Genomic DNA, 9,657 nt, shown 5'->3' on the forward strand with positions numbered 1-9,657 from the left:
TTTAGATGGCAAACTAAAAGTTTAGGGGGCGTCTCGTCAAAAATAATCAATTTGGTAAATAACGGACACCCTAGTATATATGTATGGTTGTATATTAAATACAAAGCAATACAATAAAATCAATATAATCTCTGTATGTATGCAAAGTGAAAAGGGAGAGCCAACAACTGAAAGTGCACTTGTTTTGTTGTAGTTTGCTTTTTTTTTTTTGCACTGCTTTCAGTAATTCGCACTCGTTACCTGGTGCGTCGGCTGTTTGCCGGCGCTTACGTCCCTTTGGCACAGGATGCAGCGGCAGCTCATTCCCACGACGGCAGCGGCAGCAGCGGATTGATGGCAGCAGCGGCTTGATGGCAGCAGCGGCTTGATGGCAGCAGCGGCTTGATGGCAGCGATGTGATGGCAGCAGCGAATAATGGCAGCGGCGAGTGATGATAGCAGCGACTGATGGCAGCAGCGACTGATGGCAGCGATGTGATGGCAGCAGCGAATAATGGCAGCGGCGAGTGATGATAGCAGCGACTGATGGTAGCAGCGACTGATGGCAGCAGCGAATAATGGCAGCGGCGAGTGATGATAGCAGCGACTGATGGCAGCAGCGACTGATGGCAGCAGCGATTGATGGCAGCGATGTGATGGAGTTGACGTAGCAAAATTGGACACTTGGCGACACTATATATTTACGGGGTTTGGTAGCGGCACTGGAAGCGGTAAGTATTTAATAGCGGTCCTTCACTCTTACGGCTTAAAAAGCGGTATTTTGTTGCGGTAGTGTTTAACGGCACTTCACGGTTAACTTGTAATTTAATTTTTTTTTTTTTCCAGACGGCACTTTTACACAATGTATGTATATAATTAATTTTATATTTTTTTTTTTTACTTTTAGCCGAGACTATTTCGAACCACTTGGTGTTATTAACGTGAAACACACTGTACCGCACCTTCTTCACGTCACGTATACGCGTATATATGTATGTATGTAAGTAGAGTACCGCTTTTTTCTAATTTTTTCACACTCCACTTTACGTATAGATGTATGTATGTAAATTATGCTTGTCACTTAGCCTTTTTTGGTGTATGTATGTATATAAGTATTTAATACTTTTCACGCCACTTTTTCTTTTTGTTATCACTTTAGTTATGTGTTTTATGTTTTATAATTATTTTTCCTCTTTTGTGTTTCAGGTATCACTGCACTTAACCACTTTTAGTATATGTACCAATTATATGTATGTATTTGTATTTTTCTTTTGGTATATTTTTGATTTCTTTATAATATATATTTGTTTTAGGTGTTGTTTTTTTTTTTATGTTTAATTTATGTCCACTTCACTTTCACGAAGGACCGAAAACGAAACGAATTGACAGGCAATTAGTTAAGAAACGAAAACGAAAGTTATGAAATATATGCTAAGCTCACGCACTTAGTCCCTGCTCGGGCGCCATGAAAAATCTCAAGCGTTTTTGAGATGCGAAAAAATATAACTGGGAATGCGCGAATAATTAAAAGCCTAATTGCCTGTCACGAGAAAAAGATTCCGACAAATGAAAAAGACACGTCCGTTCGATTTCACGGTTTAATTACAATGCTTCATTTATTCCGTTCTTGGAATTGGTTAGCCTAAATCTTAAAAACTAACGGCTTAAGCTAGTGGTAATGTAAATACAAGGGGTAAGTAATTATCTTTCGTTAAGTATTGTAATAGAATTAAGGTAAGTAATAAAAGAAGGTAATATAAATGTATTATTAAGGTAAGTATGCTATTTTGTACAATTCATTATTTATAAGTTCAATTTCATAAGTTCTAATAATAATTTTATATTTCATTTTTCTAATTTAGATTTAGATTTACAAAGGATGTCGCTTGGCGCAACACCAATAATACCATGGAATGATGTCAGAGTTGGGAGGAGGTAGAATTTCAGTTTTTTGTCTGAGTTAAATAGGTTTAGAAAGGTATGCTGTTTGATTTCGATGTCTCCTGCTATGGATTTCGCGAAAAAAATGCTTTCGTTATTTATTGGATTGGGCACGATAGAGGATCGTATATAGTTTTTCGTAGATCCTGTATCTACTAAAATTTTCACAATATCTCCACTCTTCAGCCTGCATTCAACACATGGCAGCGAAGAGTGACTCATTCTAAAAAATGTAAATCAGTCGTGTCTATGTAGCTATCGTCCTGACCTTCATCATTTCTGTCTCTGTAACATTCGTCATCGTAATGGCTAGAGTTGTCGTTCGTCTGCTTGTCAATTGTTGTGGTAGGATAGTAAGCTTGGGGTTGTTCGGAATCTATATGGAAATTCCTTTGGATTTTATTAGGGGGCACAGGAGCTGGAGGGTTGCCAGGAGGAGGTCTTTTGTTAATAGGGTCATTATTACGTGGCCTATTCATATAATTAATATTCCTAGTTCGCAGTGATGGGTCAATGTCCATTGGTTCTGGACGTGGCTGTGGCTTATGCAAAGGACGTGGTGGTGGATTGTAATGCTGTTGTGCATATTGGGGCGCCTGTTGCTGGCGTTGAACTTGATAGTTCATTTGCGGTGGTCCATGTGGAGTGGCTGCGTACAACCTTGGTTGGGGCAAGTATGCCAATTCGGGGTAAAACTCATTGTTTATCCTTCTGGGAGGTAGTGATGGACGAAACTCTTGTGGTTTCCTGCTGATATTGTTATTATTGCTCAAGGCATAATGTGACCTGAAGGTTTGATTCTCTAGTTTGAGACACAGGTGGAGTGCCTGAGGGAGATCTGCTGGTTCCCTCATTCCAAGGAGTCTCGGTAGATCTACTTTGAGTCCGCGAACGAACGTGTCTAGGGCTTTATCCCTATACGTACGAGTTAGAAGGTGCATGGCTTCTGCACCGACTTCCATGCATCCGAGTTTGTTCAGAATTAGTGAGAGATGAGAATATACCTTTTGGTAAAATTTTTGAATTGTATTGCTACCCTGTACGAGAGAGGTCATTTGGTATTCAAGGGTACCGAGGTCGCGTTTATCCGCGTAATGCAATGTTAGGCAACTGGAGATCGCCTTCCAATCCAGTGGAGTGTTATAGGACTCCAAGGCAATGTCGGCATTGCCCACGATTTTGTTTCTAATGACATTGAGGATGCCATAATATTTTGGGGTACCTCTTTAAGGCTCATATATCTGGAGGATCCTGTCCACACTTTTCCTCCAAGATGTGAATTCTCCCGGATTTCCGGAGAACTCCCGAAGACATCGTACCACATCTGGTATTTTGTCTAATTCAGAGACATTCCCGGGTAGTCTTGAGTCTATGGTAATGTCCGTGAAGTTTGAAAAGTTGGAATTTGGGTTAAGGGCGGCTTGAACCATGTTTCGCCCTTCAGTCCTTAAGACATTGTTCACAATTCCTGTGATTACGGTAGTTAACTCATCCATAGAGAATGAATTAAAAGAGGCAAGAGGCTGACCAGAAGGTGCTGGTGGCCCTTGGGGTGCGAGGTTGGCAGGATTAACTGGCATGATTGATATATTTCTATTATTCACTTTTTTATTTTAAAAATTTAATTTATCTCTAGCTTATTTTGTTTTGAGTTAAAACTTTCCTTTCTAAATTTTTCACTTTTAGTTAGCTTTTCGATATAATATTATCTCGTCTAGTTCAATTATTTTTTTTCTGAATTACGCTCTCTTTCTTAAATTATGTCACTATTCTTAAATTGTGTTCACCTTTGCATTAAAGATTTCTTAAACATAGTTTGTTTCACATTAAACAGTTTCACTTTTTATATTTTAAAAATTCTTTTACGTATGTGAATATATTAATATTTATTCTTAAAATTAATTCTTACTCTAGTAGCAGGAACATTCTCCTGGGCAGGCGGCTAACGTCTTGCGTTTCCCGTTTGCTATTGGCGACTAGGGGGCCTCTTTTCCTGCACTTCTGTTGAGTCCTAGCCCAAGCCTTCGCCGTCTATGGGGTGGTAAGTATTATCCTTGTCTTCTAATGGTAGCCGCTGAGTATCACGACAGCACAAACTTTTTAACCAAGACTTGTGGATACACCCGCGAATTGTATTGATACGAAACGCGACTAGCGAAGGCCCCACGTTGGGCGCCAGTTAAGAAATTTTATGTTAATTTCTTTTAAAAAAAATTTTATTTATTACTTGTTCGTTTCATTACAGAGCTAAGACTAAACTTAAGAATTAATTTACTTAAAACCTAAGCTATGTTGCACTGGCCAACTGCTGACTTTGTTGCCGATTCTCCGAATTGGCTTATTTCGGTTGCGCGTGTTGGATTTCCGCTTCACGCCGAAAAATGAGCTTTTATGCTGATGAAAGCGTCTGGCTTTTGCTGTGGGAAATGTTGTGCAACTAAAAATGCATTTCCGCTATAATTTGCTCATTATTGCTGATTACGTGTTATTACTTATTTAGTAATTGTTAACATTTGCCATGTTAACATATAATTAGTAAGCGTTAGACTATATATAAATACAAGTACAAGCAGTTTGAATAAAATCACCGACCAATTATCCATGAAAATTTATCTCCATTTTGGTAGTTGGATAGCACAAGTTCGTTTGAAAGGTTCCATACGTGGGCGTCATGCGCTGCTCCACCATAAACTCTACTTACAGCTCTTATATATGTACATGTTAAATCTAATGATAAAGTATAATAAATAAGTCTGAATAAAACGCCGCAATATAAACTTACCACCATAGCATTGACGATGTGCTTTAGCTTTCGATTAAAAAAGGGATATTCTAACCATCTGGATGTGAGTTCCATCAACAGCATCTATTATTCCTGGTAATCCAAATTTTGCATAAAAATAATTCTTAGCTTCACGCATTTCTTGTGAGTTCATTTCATATTTTATATGTTTCGGACACATTGTTTTTTCAATAGCATTCAAAACTACTGCAATAAATTTAGATGTAGTGGACTAAGCTAACCCTACAAACTGGTCTTGCTTCCTTTGATCAAGGAATTTTAAAGTAGCAGCGAGTTTTATAGCTGGTTTTACTGCTGTGGATCTTAAAGGTACCGTCAGTTCCTCAGTTATGCCTTTTAAGACATAATCAAAGTCTTCCTTAGAAAGTCTAAAGTTTTGTATGAATCCTAAATACAAAAACAGTTTATAACCGAACATAATACATATGCATGTACATAACAAATGCGATAATTCCATAATACATATAACATTAAATTCATTCCTTAAATATCTTCTCGTAATCCTTTCCTCAATAATCTCCTCGCCCTCCATTCACAATGCAACGGAATCCACATTTTTCAAATAAATTTAAACTTATTTAATTTTATTTTGACATTAAGCATTCGGAAATTCTGGCACAGGGCGGTATAACTTTCGTATATTTAAAAGCTTATTTCGACTTTTTTACAGAAAACTAAAACATATTCGAGTCGAATATTAAATTCGAATAGAATTAACTTTCGAATGGAGATACATAATATGGAGGCGTCCATAAGCGAAGTCGTATCGAAATCTAAAGGAACTTGTGCTCCGTCAGTTGGTCCCTTTTGTTAGTTTGATATGGTGTCGTCATGTGTGTTATATTCGTATGTGGTGCGCTTTAAGTGCGCGTGATGTGAAATGTAAGAGGTGGTGTGTGATGATTTTTGCAATAATAAATGAACTTGCACCGCCCTCGCCGTTACAACATTGCCCTCTTATTGACTGTGAAAGGACAGCAACATAATTGGCGCCCAACGAACGAGAATCTAATCTCTTAGATTAGAAATGTGTCGTAATATGTGAGTTCATTATAAATTTTGTTAACCATACCTAAATTGTAACCAAACTGCTGTGTACTGTGTGTATATCAAGCTAAATAAGAATATATACAGAATATTATATATAAAAATAAGTTGGGTTTTTGTATATTGGCTTTAGCTGACTAAACCGTTGCATGAAATGAAAAATGGCCTGAACCATTTTGAAGGAACCCAATTAAAATAGTTTGTATAAAATAAAATTTAAAAAAAGTTACTTTTTAATCGACTTACGAGCGTAAATTTTCAAAAAATGACTTTTCCATAAATTTAAAAATATATTTTTTTTTGTTTTGTTTTCCAATGGATTTATTTGTAAATAGTTTGAATCGTTCAATTTCGGTCATTTGCTTTCTTTATTTCGGCTATTCAAAAGGTACATTATTTAGTGAAAACTTTATGAGTGTTTCGTAATCAATCAAGTGATCAATTACAGATCACACTTTTTTTTGCATGGTGCTTACACCATCAAATTGATGCAAATATTTGTGGGGAAATTCCTGATCCAGAGATAGATCCAGCATTATACGAAGTGGTGAGAACCACCTTGGACCTTGCAGACACCCCAGTCCTACTTCGGTTTGTATGTCTGACAATAAATGCACGAAACGCTATCCACGCTTTTCTTTGGGAAACGTAAACTGGAAATGATGAATATCAATTGCATCGGCGTCGCTCACCAGGCGACAATGGTAAAACTTTCAGCATTCAATTTTGAAGAGTGAATATCGAAGTTGACAAGACATGGATCGTACCATATTCACCATTATTGTCTAATTCACATTCAAATATGAGATCAATGTTGAAAATTACAGTTTGGTGAAATCGATCAAATACGTTTGCAAGTACATCACCGAAGAAAGCAACATGGCGGTTATTGGCCTTGAAATGAAGCGTTTGTAAGATATTTACTTTTGTAATTCATGAACATTTTCCGACTATTGTGCTTCTCGCAGTTCATTTAGAGCAGGCCAAAGAGAAAGCAAAGACTAATTTATACAATCCACCCGAAAAACGACGATTGCTTCTACCTTCGGTTGCTATTGATTAATGAACGCGGCTCAACTTCATTTGTGTTATTGTGTACGGTGTGCGCAACTTTTTGAGAATCAATGGACGATGCGATAGCTACTTCGCATGCCACTGAAGTTATGGGACAGGATATCAATTCCATATGCCTTTTGCCAATTCACTTCAATGAACGATGAACTCATCACGAATGTTTATCCGAATATTGGCCAAATTATCGTAACTACAATTGCTTGAGTGCACGCGCAATTTTAGCTGCCAAAAATACTGATGGTAATGACTGAAACTGAAAGGTCAAAGTCAAATTCCGAGAGGTTTGCGCTCATACAAATTGATCGATCGTCTTGATAATGAAGGCGAAGCCATGAATTATCCAGTTAAATTTCTAGATTTTTTTTTGGTAAGGCTTGGTATGTCGCCGCATCATTGGCGCCGAAACCGTGTAATGGAATCCGATTGATAGTGACTCAGCTATCGAATATAAGGGGGCAGAATGCTTCATACGAATTCTTTTGAGTTCCAAGGATTTTTCCAATTGAATTCAAACGTATTCAGTTTCCAGGTAAAATTGCATTTGCGATGACAATTAACAGGACACAAGGATAGTCGGTAGAAGTGTGTAGCATAAATCTGGAAATGCTATGTTTTTTCAGACGGCCAGATATACGTGGCGTTTTTAGGAGTTGGAAAGCCATCTTCTCTGTACATTTACGCACCGGAACAAATGTGTTTATCAAGTTGCGTTATGTTGAAAAAAATTTATAAAAATCGCAAATAAATGATTTTCAACACAACACAAATTTAACTTTCTTTTCATTTCAAAACACATAATTTCACAAATATAAAAAATTTACATACGTGCTTCATACATAAGCGGTTCATATCAATTAGTATTATTCGCGATAATATAAAAACGTCAGTGTAAACAATAGCGCATATGATCTTCACTTATTTGACACTCACCACTTTGCTAAGCGTTCACTATTTTTTTTAAATCGAAACGAAATTATTTTAATTTAAAAATTTAGTTGTCTATTCGTAAATATGGTTAAATTTTTTTTATTAAGATAATAATTGATTGGAGGATGGGGTCATGTGTAGAAGTTCACGCAAGTGAGGAAAGTTCTCTGATCGCCATTCACTTGGGAGTGGCCAGAAACGATTCTTTTACATATGACTCAAGCAGCTCACGACTTCCGGTCTTTGACCAAGTATCCTCTGGGTATCCTAAGAACAAACATCCCCTGCATAGGGTTGTGCGCTGGGTTTGGGACCCGCCACGTAAAAAGCCTATCCCAATGAAAAGCGACAAACAGCCTCGGATGAGAAACCCCTCTTTTGATGACGACCATGGCAAACGAAATAAGGATAACGATATCAGAGCATGCACCTGGAATGTCCGGTCCCTTAATTGGGAAGGTGCCGCTGCCCAGCTGGTTGATGTCCTCGTGAAAGTAAAGGCTGACATCACCGCCGTCCAAGAAATGCGATGGACGGGACAAGGACAAAGACGAGTAGGTCCTTGTGACATTTACTACAGTGGCTATATAAAGGAGCGCAAGTTTGGTGTGGGATTCGTGGTGGGAGAGAGACTCCGTCGCCGAGTACTATCATTCACTCCGGTGAATGAACGTCTAGCCACAATCCGCATCAAAGCGAGGTTCTTCAACATATCGCTGATCTGCGCCCACGCTCCGACGGATGAGAAGGACGATGTGACCAAAGATGCATTTTATGAGTGCTTGGAACGCACTTATGAGAGATGCCCCCGCCACGATGTCAAAATCGTGCTTGGCGACTTTAACGCCAGGGTGGGCAAAGAAGGTATATTTGGCACTACGGTCGGTAAATTCAGCCTCCACGAGGAAACATCCCCAAATGGGTTGAGGCTGATCGACTTCGCCGGGGCCCGAAATATGGTTTTCTGTAGTACTAGATTCCAGCACAAAAAAATTCATCAAGCTACCTGGCTGTCTCCGGATCGAAAAACTACCAACCAGATCGATCATGTTGTGATAGACGGAAGACACGTCTCCAGTGTTTTAGATGTGCGTGCGCTCCGAGGTCCTAACATCGACTCGGACCCCTATCTTGTTGCAGCCAAGATTCGCACCCGCCTCTGTGCAGCAAAAAACGCACGCCAGCAAACACAAGGAAGGTTCGACGTCGAAAAGCTGCAATCACAACAGACTGCTTAACGTTTTTCTACTCGGCTTGCACTCCTGCTCTCTGAGAGCACTCATCAACAACTCGGTATAAGGGAACTGTGGGACGGCATTTTAAACTCCTTACGTACAGCTGCATCCGAAACCATTGGTTTTCGGAAAGTGCAAAAGAACAACTGGTACGACGTGGAGTGCCGCGCCGCAGCGGAGAGAAAACAGGCTGCCTACCTCGCAACGTTACGATCGACCACTACACGTGCAGGATGGGATAGATACCGAGAATTGAAGAGGGAAGCGAGACGCATCTGCAGACAGAAAAAGAAAGAGGCCGAAATGCGTGAGTATGAAGAGCTTGATAAGCTGGCCGACAGGGGTAATGCTCGAAAATTCTACGAAAAAATGCGGCGGCTTACAGAAGGTTTCAAGACCGGAGCATACTCTTGTAGAACCCCAAAGGTGATCTAGTGACCGATGCCCAGAGCATACTTAAATTATGGAGGGAACACTTCTCCAGCCTGCTGAATGGCAGAGAATGCACAACGCCAGGAGAAGGCGAACCCGATTCCCCAATCGATGACGATGGAGCAGACGTCCCATTGCCCGACCATGAAGAAGTTCGAATAGCAATTACCCGCCTGAAGAACAACAAAGCGGCGGGGGCCGATGGATTACCGGCCGAGCA

General features: G+C 39.5%; 1 long non-coding RNA gene across 1 annotated transcript; it reads left to right on the forward strand.

Moving 5' to 3' along the window:
- The first annotated feature begins 81 nt into the window (after nucleotides 1-81).
- LOC126764285 (uncharacterized) lies at nucleotides 82-1,877 on the forward strand. The gene is made up of 3 exons (XR_007667887.1): nucleotides 82-709; nucleotides 886-978; nucleotides 1,841-1,877. It is a non-coding gene; the product is annotated as an uncharacterized LOC126764285 (long non-coding RNA).
- Nucleotides 1,878-9,657: the final 7,780 nt, after the last annotated feature.

Source organism: Bactrocera neohumeralis, unplaced genomic scaffold (genome assembly GCF_024586455.1).
Source record: "Bactrocera neohumeralis isolate Rockhampton unplaced genomic scaffold, APGP_CSIRO_Bneo_wtdbg2-racon-allhic-juicebox.fasta_v2 cluster09, whole genome shotgun sequence".
NCBI lineage: Eukaryota > Metazoa > Arthropoda > Insecta > Diptera > Tephritidae > Bactrocera > Bactrocera neohumeralis.